Genomic DNA, 12,980 nt, shown 5'->3' with positions numbered 1-12,980 from the left:
ATTAAAGACACTATCTTCTTCATCAATGTTCTTTGAAAATTATCCTGTAAAGGAAAGCTTCAAAGCATCTTCTTTCCTTGATCAAAGTCAGTTATGAAACCATCTGATTTGAATTTTTGGAAAATTGTAAATGTCATCCTTCAGTTTTACCATTCTTTTCCCATGGATTTGGTTTTTTGTGTTTTTTTTTTTGTTTGTTTGTTTTGTTGGTTTTTTTTTTTAATGTGCTCCACCATACCTCTCTTGGCTACAATGCTTACCTATGCTTTACTATACTTTCACTATGCTTTATCCTGCTTTCAGTGTGAAGGGGAACCTCATAAAACCTAACCAGGTATAGGGTATGTTGTCAATGATCAATTAACATGGAGTTTACAAGCCAGCCAAATAAAAGCCTTGATGACATTAATCAATTACGTTTAACATAAACACATTGGATAGGAAGACATAACTTTGTAGTCACGTTTTTTGTAGCAGTGTGTTCAGAAAGTTGATATAATACAAAAATAAAATAAAGACACTTATGGATTACTTGTTCAATAACTGTGATTATGTGTTGAATAATTCAGATTGTGTTTAACTTTCTGCACCATGGTTATTTTATAAATTTATTATCTTGGAAGTGCCTCCAGTCAAGTTAGCCTCTTAAATTAGTCCCTATTCTGTTTTGATTAACATTTTTAACAGACCCTAGGCAGACACCCTGCATATATATATATATATATATATATATATATATAATATATATATATATATATATATATATATATATATATATATATATATATATATACACACACACATATATATATATATATATTATATATATATATATATATATATATATATATATATATATATAATAATATATTTATATAGATATATATATATATATATATATATATGATATAGTTCGACTCCAGGTTTTCATCAGCATTGTGTGACTATGATCACACAGGACTACAATGCTTGTATTTCATCAAGCACATCGCAACGAGGTCAATTGTGACTGCTCTGTCTGCCATCTCTTGTAAAGTGCTTTTAAAGAATTGTGATTGGCTAGAAAGTGTGATAGCAAACATGGCCGCTGTAACCAGAAAGAGCAACTTTTCGAGGACAAGATAGAAGTTTGAATTCAAATGGTAAGACAAAACAAATTAGCCTTAATTGGTCAACTTACCACTAACTTAACAAACAAAGATAAGAAAAAAAAAACTATGGCAGTCGATCATGGACAGGATCAATGCTGTTGGAGAACAACAGAGAACTGCTGGTGATGTGAGGAAGAAATGGACAGACCTCGCTAGCCAGACAAAACTGAGTGAGATGAGAAAGAAAGGAGGTCGAGGGTAGCCAAAAGAACTGACTGAAGAAGAAAACATGGTTGTGGAGGTTATAGGAGAAGAGGCTGTTGAAGATCTTCAGGGGGACTGGATGCAAGCAGCTACAGGACAGAAGATACAACATCGTCAACTCCCGGAACTTACCAGCCCGCTAAGTAAACATGCTGCTATTGTACTTTAAGCACAAACATGGAGATATAATGGGCAAAATATTAAGTAAAAAGTATTTAAGTGTATTATATGATGGTTTTATAGTTTTCTGCTCATTTGCTTTTTATTATTTTCACTTCTAATTTTTGCAAAAAATTATTTTGGTTGTCACTAAAATGGTGCTAAAACTAATGCTTATGTATGATTAATTGTATGATTAACTGATACATTGTTGTCTTTTGGGATAACTGTTTTAAAAATATGGTAATAATAATAATAATAATAATAATAATAATAATAATAATACACACAAAAAGAACAAACTATGTGGTGTGAGGATATTAGTTTGCCCAATAACCGATTAGTGCAGGCTACTATTGTAGTCATGATTGTCATGTTATCCATGTATGCTCTAATTGGTGAATGAAATAAAATAAAAGCAACCCACTGTCTCACAAGAGCCATGCACCGCTTATTTCCCCACTGGCAAATCATTCTGAAATGTTGGAGTTCACCCAGATGACGCCGTCATGTGGGCTGCCTGGGTACCAAATAACAGCGTCCACCATATACATGTTGGCATCCGAGATGACCTGGGGTCCGTTTCATGAAAGCAACCTGCGAGGAATCGCCGTCACAGTGAGATCGCAAGTAATATTTTCTGTTTCATGAAGGGATCGCAGATTTTTCAGGGTCTGCGATATTAAAATCTGTGAATGCCTGGAAGCAACCGCAAGTGCCCTTTTTCATTGCGAATCTAGAGTTAGCATAGAGGAACCCGAGATATGTGCAATGGCATTGATTTTACTTGTTCGTTGTCAGTACGGTACATAGTAGAAGGGAAAGGGTGCTTAGGGATTGATCAAACACTCCTGATCTTTATATTGATTTCCAAATTAATAGCAAAGTTTAGATTGAAAATTACAAATGTATGTGATTTACTTCAGCAAAAAAGAAGGCACGACATGTGTCACTCACTGCTTCATTACAAGTGCTAACTACATTAAGGTTTCATGCTAGTGGCAGTTTTCAGGAAGTGCTGGGCAACTGTCATGGCATAAGTAAAGCCACCATGTCATGATACATCTTGAAAGTGTCTAGTGCTTTGTGTGACCGCATTGCACAATACATAACATTTCCTACAGAAAGTGAAAGGAGGACGGCGTGAAATGACTTTTATGAATTATGTGTCCAACGGAAAGTGCTAGGTGCAGTAGGTGGCTGTCAAGTACCCGCCCAATCTTCACTTCCATGGAAAAGGTTTCATTCATTAAAGGTGCACTGGATCCCACTCAACAAAATAACTTGGGTGATTTTATTTATTCATTTATTTATTTTTAATTGAATTGTTAATAATAAAAGTGCACATAGATGTGCTTAAACTGCAAAGTCCTGCCTCCAATAATCGAATGGCACACTCTTCTAACACAGCGGACGTTATAAGAACCTTTCACTCCCCAGGCAGTATGACTTGTTAATTAAGAAACCTATCTGCTGAGTTGACTCCTTTTCACTCTATACCCAGCCAAGCTTAACAAGACAATTGAAGTTATCTTATCATATTCCAATGCTTTCGCATCCATTAAAAAAAAAAATCAGCTTGAAGTAAAATTCTGATGTTTTTAGAGAACATTAAATATTCTGTTTTTTGAAGTAAACCAAAAGTTGCATTTTAAGAGAACCCTTTATCATTGATACATATGTAGTAAAATTTAAATAACTTCCTGGCCAGGTAGTGCCTTAATTGACTGTTTGGTTTATGAACTTTGAAAGACATCAGTACTATTCACGGTGTGTGTGTCATTGTTCTGTAGGTGTTTAAGGTTACAATAAACTGGGAAGGGGATTGTTTTGTTTTTCCCTCATTGGTTTATAAATGGAACTTGATTAGGCAATTGAGCATCTCCACAGCTGTATTTAATGGGTGCAGTGATCGCAATTCAGGTTTTTTAAGGAAGAGGTTGGTTTTGTTTTCTGTTTGGTACAGTTTATCCAGTGTTTAAAGATTAACAGATGTACAGTCTTATGTACATTTAAACACATGTTTGATTGTTGCTGACAGTTGTCTATTGCTATACAACCCATACAAAACAGTATGTTAATATCTGTGGATATAACAGGAGAGATAAGCAGTCACAAAGTGGGATGAATCTTGTTGCTTGTGTTCTCTGTACTGAAATGATTGAAATGATCTGGGGAATAGGGTTGTTATTTATGTTGAGTTCCCACTGCATTACTCTTTTTTTGGATGTAGCTTGCTTAATTCATCTTTGTTCACCCTCTTTAACTTCATGGTTTATTCCTGAGATTAGTCTTGCTGCTTTTTGTTTAACTTTTTCCAGGGCTACAATGTCCTTTTGGTACTGTGGTGCCCAGTACTGGGCACCATACTCTAAGTGCGGTCTCACCAGTGCATTATATTGCAAGAAGTGTTTTCATCTTTTCTTTTTCAATTTTCTGGTTTTGAATAAAAAAATGCAGTTATCTTCAGCTTAGTCAGCCTTTCAGCTCGGGTGTCTCTATTGACCTGTTTGTTTATCCAAACTGTACTGTGTCTGTCACAAGATAACAGGGTTTGGATTCCATTGAAAGTGGATGGCGGATTTCCTTGTCACTACATATTTATATTAGATTCCAATCTGGAGGATAGTGAAGTTAATGAAATGTATTGCAGTTTTTGTGAGGCAAAAAGTGTTCTGGAAAGACTATAGTGAATGTGTTCATAATTTAACAATTCAAGGAATTGAGATTTCAAGTTGAAGCAGCTTCTTCAGACACGGCTGTGTTGCTAAAAAAAAAAAAAAAAAAGAAAGAAATCCTTCTGGGTATGAAACAAAACCCTGATCCAGATGGATCCGAAATGATGGTTAATGTGTAATTAGAATTATTCTGCATGTCTTCATTGTTTTCAGTTCTTTTACAAAATAAATACTGTAATTAATTGTTGAGAGTGTCCTCTTATGTTTATGTTCTTTGTGTTTTCTTTTAAATAGTAATTGGCCGTCAGCCTTGTCTGTGTACTTTATCTTATTTGAATTAAATGTAAAGAATGTGCATAAGAAACCATCAAAGCTGAAGTAAAAAGGCCACTCCCTTCCTGTTGCTTTACTATATTTTTACACACTGTGATCAGATCCAAAAGCATAAGCTGCAACCGAACCAGCACATGGAAATTAGATTCAGGTATCGGGAATTCAGAACTTGGATCATTGATTTTATTAGAAATTTGGAATGGGCATCCCGAGTGGCACATCTAGTAAAGGTGCTCCATGTGGAGTGTAGGATTCTCCCTACAGGCTGGGGAACGAAGGTCAAATCCAGGCTATGTCACTGCCAACCATGAGCGGGGATTCCTAGGGGGCACAATTGGTTGAGCTCTGTCTGGGTAGAAAGAGCTTAGGTCGGCAGATGAATCCACGGTTCACCGCACCAGTGATCCCTGTGGTTGATAGGGCACCTGCAGTTCTGTGTTGTCTTCTGGCACCATAAGTCTGGCCTCTCTGTGGATCCACAGTGCAAAAAATGACAGATTGGCAGGAGCACGTTACGGAGGACGCATGTTCCAGCCGCCGTTTCCTGAGTCATTCAGGGTGAATACAGTATAATCATAAATCTCGAAAAACTACTCACTTCTAAATCTTTTGCAGTCATCTTTGTATTACTTTAGTATAAATACATGTTAATTTGGATTCATATGTTGTTTTTTTCTGACTTTATGTGAACGAAAAGACACACATTTGCCCGTTTTCCCATTGGAAATAGTGATATTTTGAAATATCACTGTCCTGGTCACAAAAGCAAAGTTTGTGGGGAATAATAGCCATTTTCTATACTTTTGAGGCATAAGCAATTAGGAAATAACACTTACTACCCAGGAACAACAAAAAAAAAATTGTTACACAGTGTAATAATTGGGAACTTAAGATTGGGGAGAAAACCAGGGTAAAAAGTTATTTTTAAATAAATAACCATTAGCGATTTACTGTATCTTATGCAGCGATAGAATCCAAGCAATGTATCCTTGTGGTCAATTCCCGGGGAGCGATGTAGAGAAACAAGCTTTTCTGAATGAACATGTCAGTGCTCTGGGGAAAGTGGTGTCCTCCCATTTTCGATTTCACATACAGTACCATCAAAAATGGATTCTCTTATGAGCCACAGACCCGTAACACATGTCTCTAGTTCTAGGACTGATTCTACCTTATCCCGGCACAGACATTTCAGCAGCAATGGTTCTGCCAATAGCCAGGCTAGTGTTGTGGTTTGGTTTACAAAGACCATCAATAAATAAATTATTTGTATGTGTAAAAATATTAGAATGTATGTATTTTATTGCTGTTGAAAGATGTAGTGTGTATATATAAATAGTGACGGATTGCCCTCTGGTAACATGTTTTTTTCTTCTCCAAGTAAACACTTTGACACAGAATGCCAGGAAGCGCTGTTTATTATGTACAACACAAAGAAAATAAACAAAACAAAACCTAACCCGATCACGGACCCTATCTACACAAATGTTTCTCTAAGTAATAACAAGGCAGGCTAAGCCTGTTACCTCGTCACCAAAACCAAATAGTAATCCAAATACCTTTTCCAATAGTTTGATTTCCCGTTTCACACTATTCGCAATAACATCCAACTCCTACTATCGCCCACACTGAAACACACACACTCACACCCTTTTAAACATAATTAATTAATACACTATTACTCTATTGGACTAACACTAACTGGAATTTTATATATATATATATATATATATATATATATATATATATATATATATATATATATATATATATATATATATATCTTTGTTCCTGTCAGTGTTTTTAACTATTGCGTTCAGTATTGTGACCAAGGAACATAATTTATTTCAGCATATTTTGTACTCCCTTGATGTATTGTTGGTTGCATGCATAGTACCCAGCAACTCACCAATATATCCTGTTGACATTCAGGGTGTAAAACATGCAATTGGCTAGGTCATGGGATCAGAGAACTGACTTTCAGTTCTGCTGAGCTGCTGGAGGGAATGGCTGCAGTGATGGAATGGAATTGGACATTTTAAATTGGGAAGAAAAACAGTTGTAAAATAGTTGTGCACTCTAAAAGTAATAAGAAGAAAATCTATATTTACTGGAAAAAAGGCTGAAAGTAAAAGCTTTCAACTGCAATGAGTGTGTGTACATCATGTGCCTGGGGCAGGCAAAAGCTGAAAGCCCCAATGTGAGAACAGCAGCTGAATTTGCAAAGTGACAATAAGACAGTGGATAAGGGCAAGGTTCTCAAAGCCCTTTTCTACAAATCAACATTGTTATAATTATTTCAGTAAGGAAAAAACTATTAAATAATTCAATTTGTTTTAGAATTGTATTTGGCGTTTTTTTTTTTTTTTTTTTCTTTTTTAATGCAGCTAAAATGTAAAATAGCTGTGCACGGCTATTATCTTCCCTGGTACTATTTCTATTAGAGACCTTTTAGTCTTTTAGGGCAGTGCTTTCACCCGAGTTCAAAAACTGCTCTGTGGTTCTTGTTGCCTCCCATAGGCATATATCTTAATATAAGTAAAAGTCAGCGCCATCTAGTGATCACCTACTTTGGATCAAGTTTCCTTTTCTATTGCTGGCAATACATAGCTGTGCTGTTCCTTACTAATATGAAGACCTTTTGGTTGGCAATCAGCCAGGATTTAGATACGATAGACTAGAGATACATTCAAAGGCACCTTAACACAGAGTAAATCTGTACATCTATACACAGCAGCCATCTTGTCAAAAGGTATTGGTTGAGTCATGAAAGAAAGTTCTGATAAGGTTGTAAAATGAACTGGTGAGATGGCACATCGAGTACTGTGCCCAGTTCAGGTCGCCACGGCACCAAAAAGGACACCATGGCCCCAGAGAGAGTCCAAAAAAGAGCAACCAGACTTAAATGGATGAGGTGTGAAGATAGACTGAAAGAACTGAATCTATTTAGCCCTGAAAAAAAAGTAAAACCCTTAGCTGTTGCCATTGGCAGTAAAGAGAACCCAGACAGTGCATTATAGTAACAAGTTCTCATTAAAAGTGCACTTTGTAATTTGGACATAAATGGCTTTTAATACCTAATAATGTTAAGGTCTTATGAAACTGCTTTACCTATGTCTGACTCCAACTACTCCAAATGACATATGGGAGACCAAACAAGCATACATTAAAACACTTAAGTCTTTTAAACACATTTTTTAATGGAAATTAGCATGTCTTCCTTCTTTCGTTGCTTTGTGAGTCATAACAGCAGGCATGGTACTTTGACTTGCTAATGCAGAGAAAAGCGAAATGGCACCTGCTAGGAATTTTAACATTCAAAACCTGCTGTGCATTTAAGAATGGTTTAAACAGTGTTTATTCCTGAATCCATAATACTCTTCCTGGAAGTGTCAGTTTTTCCTTTAATTCAGCTAATTTAGTCAGAATAGTACTTTATTACACAGATATGTTTGTGTTCCAATAACTACTCTATCGTATTCTAAGAAATTAAAGGAATCACATGTTGGCATGTGTGACTTCTTTTTAACTTCATGTGTGTTTGTTCCATGTTTAAAACGTACTATTCAAAGTGCATACAGTACCTCTTACCTAATATATAATGTCAACGTTTTGTAAGTCTCCTTTATTAAAACTACACATATTACGGTAAAGGTGAATTCCATTTTTTTTTTATTGGGAAGTTATAAATCTGTTAGTGAAGAAAATGTATGGAATGCTATGGAAATAGTTCAATGTTACATTTCCCGTCAAATTCAAGAGCTCACATAGAGGAGGTAAGTTGACATTCACAGGAAAAGCAGGAAAATGCAAGCTCTGCAACGTGATGATAAGTCATGTTAGATATGATTTACTGGAATTATTGTGTGTACTTTAACATGCAAAACATAGCACTATTTTCTTTTTGCAAGACAGCAAACATTTGATACTAAAAGATATACTTAATTTTCAGTATGGTTCGTCAAACAATCCCTTTTTATCTAAACTATTGAACTATAAAGCGTGTTCCTTTTGTGTGTTTTTTAAAAGACATCTCGTCTTCCACGCCACAAAGCAACATAAAGCATAAAATATACTAAGAGCTTTCTTAAATGAAGCACTACTAATATTGACAGTTATAATTGTCAAATATAGTGACTATCAAAGTACAACTGACAATTGCCAGAGCTCTCAACTTGACAATATAATGAAGAGATAATTGACAAGGATATAGACTAATGACTGCAAACGAGGCAAATTTTAACATCTCAGGTTACACCCATAGCACATAAAACAATGACAATGTCTGCTATCAAGTTTTAAGTGCATTATTGATGCCTGTAATAAAGATGAGTCACTCCCAGATATGTACCGAAAAGCTCAGCGGATGAAGAAAGGGCAAAATGTGAATTAACCTTTACCTTAATAAAGGAACTGACATTAAAACAGTTAGCAGTGCTTCTCTTGGTGAGCTACAAAAGATCAGAAAATAGCACATTAGCATTTGTAGTCCGATGGGAATAGTGACATTCATCCCTTAGTGGTTAGTTAATACAGTAGTGTGCAAATGTATTAGAAGACCCCATTGATTCTGTTTTGATTTGTTGTGCATAAGAAATCAGACCGCTGTAACTGAAAACCGTGTGATTGTCTAATTTAATTAATTACTTTAATAGGCCAGAGTAAAGAAACGCATAGCCGGAAATGATCAAACGCAGAAGTTGTTTAAGACGTAATTAAAGCACAAAGTGGTCTGACGTTTTCACACAAGTGCCTATTTTTTCTATATTGATGATTACTAGGTGAAAATTGAAATTCTCCACCCAGAGGTTTACATGCAGGTAGGTATATAAAGGATATAAATTAAAAATTTTGAGGTGTTCTAATACATTTGCACACTGCTGTATCCGAGTACTCCACTAGGGGCAGCACTAAATACTGGACGACTGGAACAGAGCAGTGACAGTCGACCTCAGAAAATGGTAGTCAGCTTTTTGCCAGTGATTGTAAAGTGCTGTTGCAATCCATTAACACAAAAATGATATTTCAAAATATGAATAAATAGTTAAAAGAGTTTTAAAAAGACGGTGCGCAAACCTTAAAGTGTCATAAAACCTCCATAAATTCAGACCAATCTAACACAGCTTTCAATGTTTGTTTGTTTTAAAGTGGCAACTAACCTATTTGACTATGTATACCCCTGTTTGACTGTCAAATTAGTTATATCTCTACTAACAACACTATCTGAACTATAGCTATATTCACAATGACACCACAACATGATGATCTTGCAATGTGACTAGGGTATTAACAGGGGCTCCATTTCAGATTTAATTGTTTTTTTTGCAGATAGAAACTTAAAAATCAGTTTATTTTCTGTGCTTATTTCCTATATATTTTAATAAATCATACGACAACAAATGTACCAGCAATGATTGTTTCGGTAAACTTCTTATGTCCCTAATTAAAGGATTTCCTTTCATTTATGCAAGCTCTCCCCGCCCATTAGGTAAGTAATGTCATTTAAAAAAATATATATATTATTTTTTTGTTGGCTGTAAAAATAAGCAATTACTATATTCAATTTGCTGATATTGCCTTGTATTGCATGTTTTACTTTTCAATACTAACTATACTGCAGTACCAGTGGTGCTGCAAAGTGATCACTTCTGCTTACCACAAACATCATTCTTCCCGCGTCCTGCCGTTAAAATCAGTCCTGCGTAGTTTTCCAAGATCGCTTAGGATTCCGTGACAATATGTTGTGTTCCAAGAAGCTTGAAATTAGCCTCAATATGTATATTATTATTTTTACCGGACAAGGAGGGCTTATCACAATTGCAGCCATTGTAAGTTCCTTTCACACTGGCACTCCCCCCGGGGTCACAATCCCATGTAGTGTACCTGAGCCATACTTGTACTTGTACCTGGGTCATACTTGTGTTGACCCTGATCTCAGCGACCCACCTCAGGATGTCGGACGACGTGCTTTGACCCGGGTTGAGCGAGACAAAATGCATGACAGCCGATGAAATAACAAACAGCCACGCCTGCATGAAGGTTTCACTTCCACAAGGAATGTTACTGTTTATTCTGTTTAGACATATTTTTGTTGCTTGAGATACACCATGAGCCAGATTGCAGCATGGATTAAGAAACATTTGGGCCTATGGTTCAATCCAGAGAAGCTTGGATGGAAGCGCCAGTAACAAGCTGCTTCCGGGGCATCGATACGCGCATTGTGTACATGCGTCTGTCACCCAGGTCAACCCTGCTTTATCAGATTAGTCTGGGATTCAATGACATGACTTCTATTTGATGGTTGTTGCTTGCAACCAATTCACAGCCGAGGATGATGAACAGGGCGGTGCCCTTTTTTTTTGCCTGTGTTGTGCTATAGAGTCCTGCCAGTTATTGTAGAAAGGGAGTGTTTCAGAGTTTCTTCTCACTGCAGGAAGATGTCCCTCTTAATTTGCCTGCATTTTGTTTGAGTGGCAGTAGTATCTGAAGAGGTCAATCATAGCTCTGTGCTCAGGAAAGATAGTCCATTCCAGACTTAAGAGATTTATTTATTTTAGTAAGCTTGTTAAACTGGCATTACAGCTATCTAATTCTCAACTATACATACCATCAGTGCTGGGGAAGTTACTTTTAAAAAGTAATCAATTGCAGTTGCATTGTAACTATGTACAGAAACTTATTACTTACAGTTACAAAGGTCCAAGTTTTGCAGAAATTATTTTGTTTTTGGTTTGGTCAGGCTGCAGCTGGGAATATTCATTAACGACTTGCACTGTTGAAGTGCTTTCGGATTCCTATGTTATAAACTAGCCGTTGTCCTTTTATGTAACTAAAAGTAACTGCTATAAAATGTAATGTGTAACCACATTTAGTTACCTGTCTGAAATTATAGAAAAATGTTATCAGATTACAGTGGTTATATGTAATGCATTAATCTCCAACACTGTCTGCAAATCAGTTACAAGTCAAGTCATACCAGCAACTGAATATATGAGAAGAGACTTATTTATGTCTTTGAAAGTCTCTTTGTTATTGTTATTGATTTTGTTTCAGAAATCTCATCAAACGCAAAGACCATGGAAAGACAATTAATGAGTTGAGACTTATCCTCAGTTATACCTGTGCTGGCTCCACTTGGACTGTAAAAACTGGACTGACAGCCATCTGTAATATGCATGCAGTCTTAACAATACAAGCAGAAGAACAATCAACCACCTGCACAGTCACAAATGCTCAGTCCTTTTGTTGACTGGTTAATTAAGGTTCTAGTGTATTTTTTTCTGCAATTATCTTTGTAAGTGCTGTACATGAAGTGAACGGAAGTGCTTCATAATTACTTTTTGTTGTTGAGAGAATACAAGAATTGTGTTATGAATATGTTGCACATTAATTAAGAGCCTGCATGGGCCAAGAATTGATTTTCAAGCAGTGCATGGATTTGTGCACAGTACTACACTAGCATTTCAAAGGATTGGAATATAAATAAGTAACTGTAGTTGCCATGGCATCAGAAGCCCATAAGTACCTCCACTGTTTGTTTTCAATCACACTTTCCCTCAACAAAGGTATGTTAAACATACTCAAACATTGGGAAACATTACGCTACTGCTTACTAATTCCATGCCAGTGCTTTGAGGTGTTATATTGTGTTTATTTAAGCGTGTGCGCTGGTTAGAGACACAGCTATATTGTCTCTATACCTGTGGTAAGGTTTTTTTATAGGACATAAAAACAGAATTTTGAATCTTGTGTGTTTTAATGGCATTGAAAGATCTCTTGACACTTATATCCAGAGACGTTCAAAAGGATCTCAGAAAAATAATTGCTAATTCAGAATTTAAACACTTCAGAATAAATTACATCTAGTAATTATAAAGCATGAATTGTATTTATTCAAAGAAATAATACATATATATCTACATCTGCATGTGTGGTTGTTCTTGGTTTACTCCCCCTTTCTATCTGCTTCATGGATTGACCAGCGCTAACCAATCTGCATCAACGCACCAAGCCACAGCCCTTGGAGTGCCTTGGAGTTTTTCCAGTGCGTTCCAATTTTGTCTTCATCCTAATCTTTTAAATGGCTGGCATTATAGAGGCCAGTGTACTAGTGTGGTAAGAAAACTAAAGGTCAACTTTAGTTTAAATTAAACTATTAAGCTGAGGGAACACAAAGCCACTTTGTGGCTTAGACCTTGGTTTTAGTCCACTGCAGAACATCAGAGGAGACTTTGGATTTGATACTAGAAAGTTGCCTCAAACTGGGTCTCCTGGAACCAGGTTTCAAGCCACTGTTCCTGAAAAAAATGACTTTGTGTTCCCTCAGCTTCAGAAACCAAAAAAATAAAAAATGTATTGAAAACCAATACATCTCTCATGTAAGGACATTAAATTGTCTTGAATTTAATGGCACAAGGCAGGCCTTACCAGATAATAAAGCCTTCATTGGGTTCTATTG

This window comes from Polyodon spathula, chromosome 23, assembly GCF_017654505.1.
Source record: "Polyodon spathula isolate WHYD16114869_AA chromosome 23, ASM1765450v1, whole genome shotgun sequence".
NCBI lineage: Eukaryota > Metazoa > Chordata > Actinopteri > Acipenseriformes > Polyodontidae > Polyodon > Polyodon spathula.
This window is presented reverse-complemented; position numbering follows the sequence as displayed.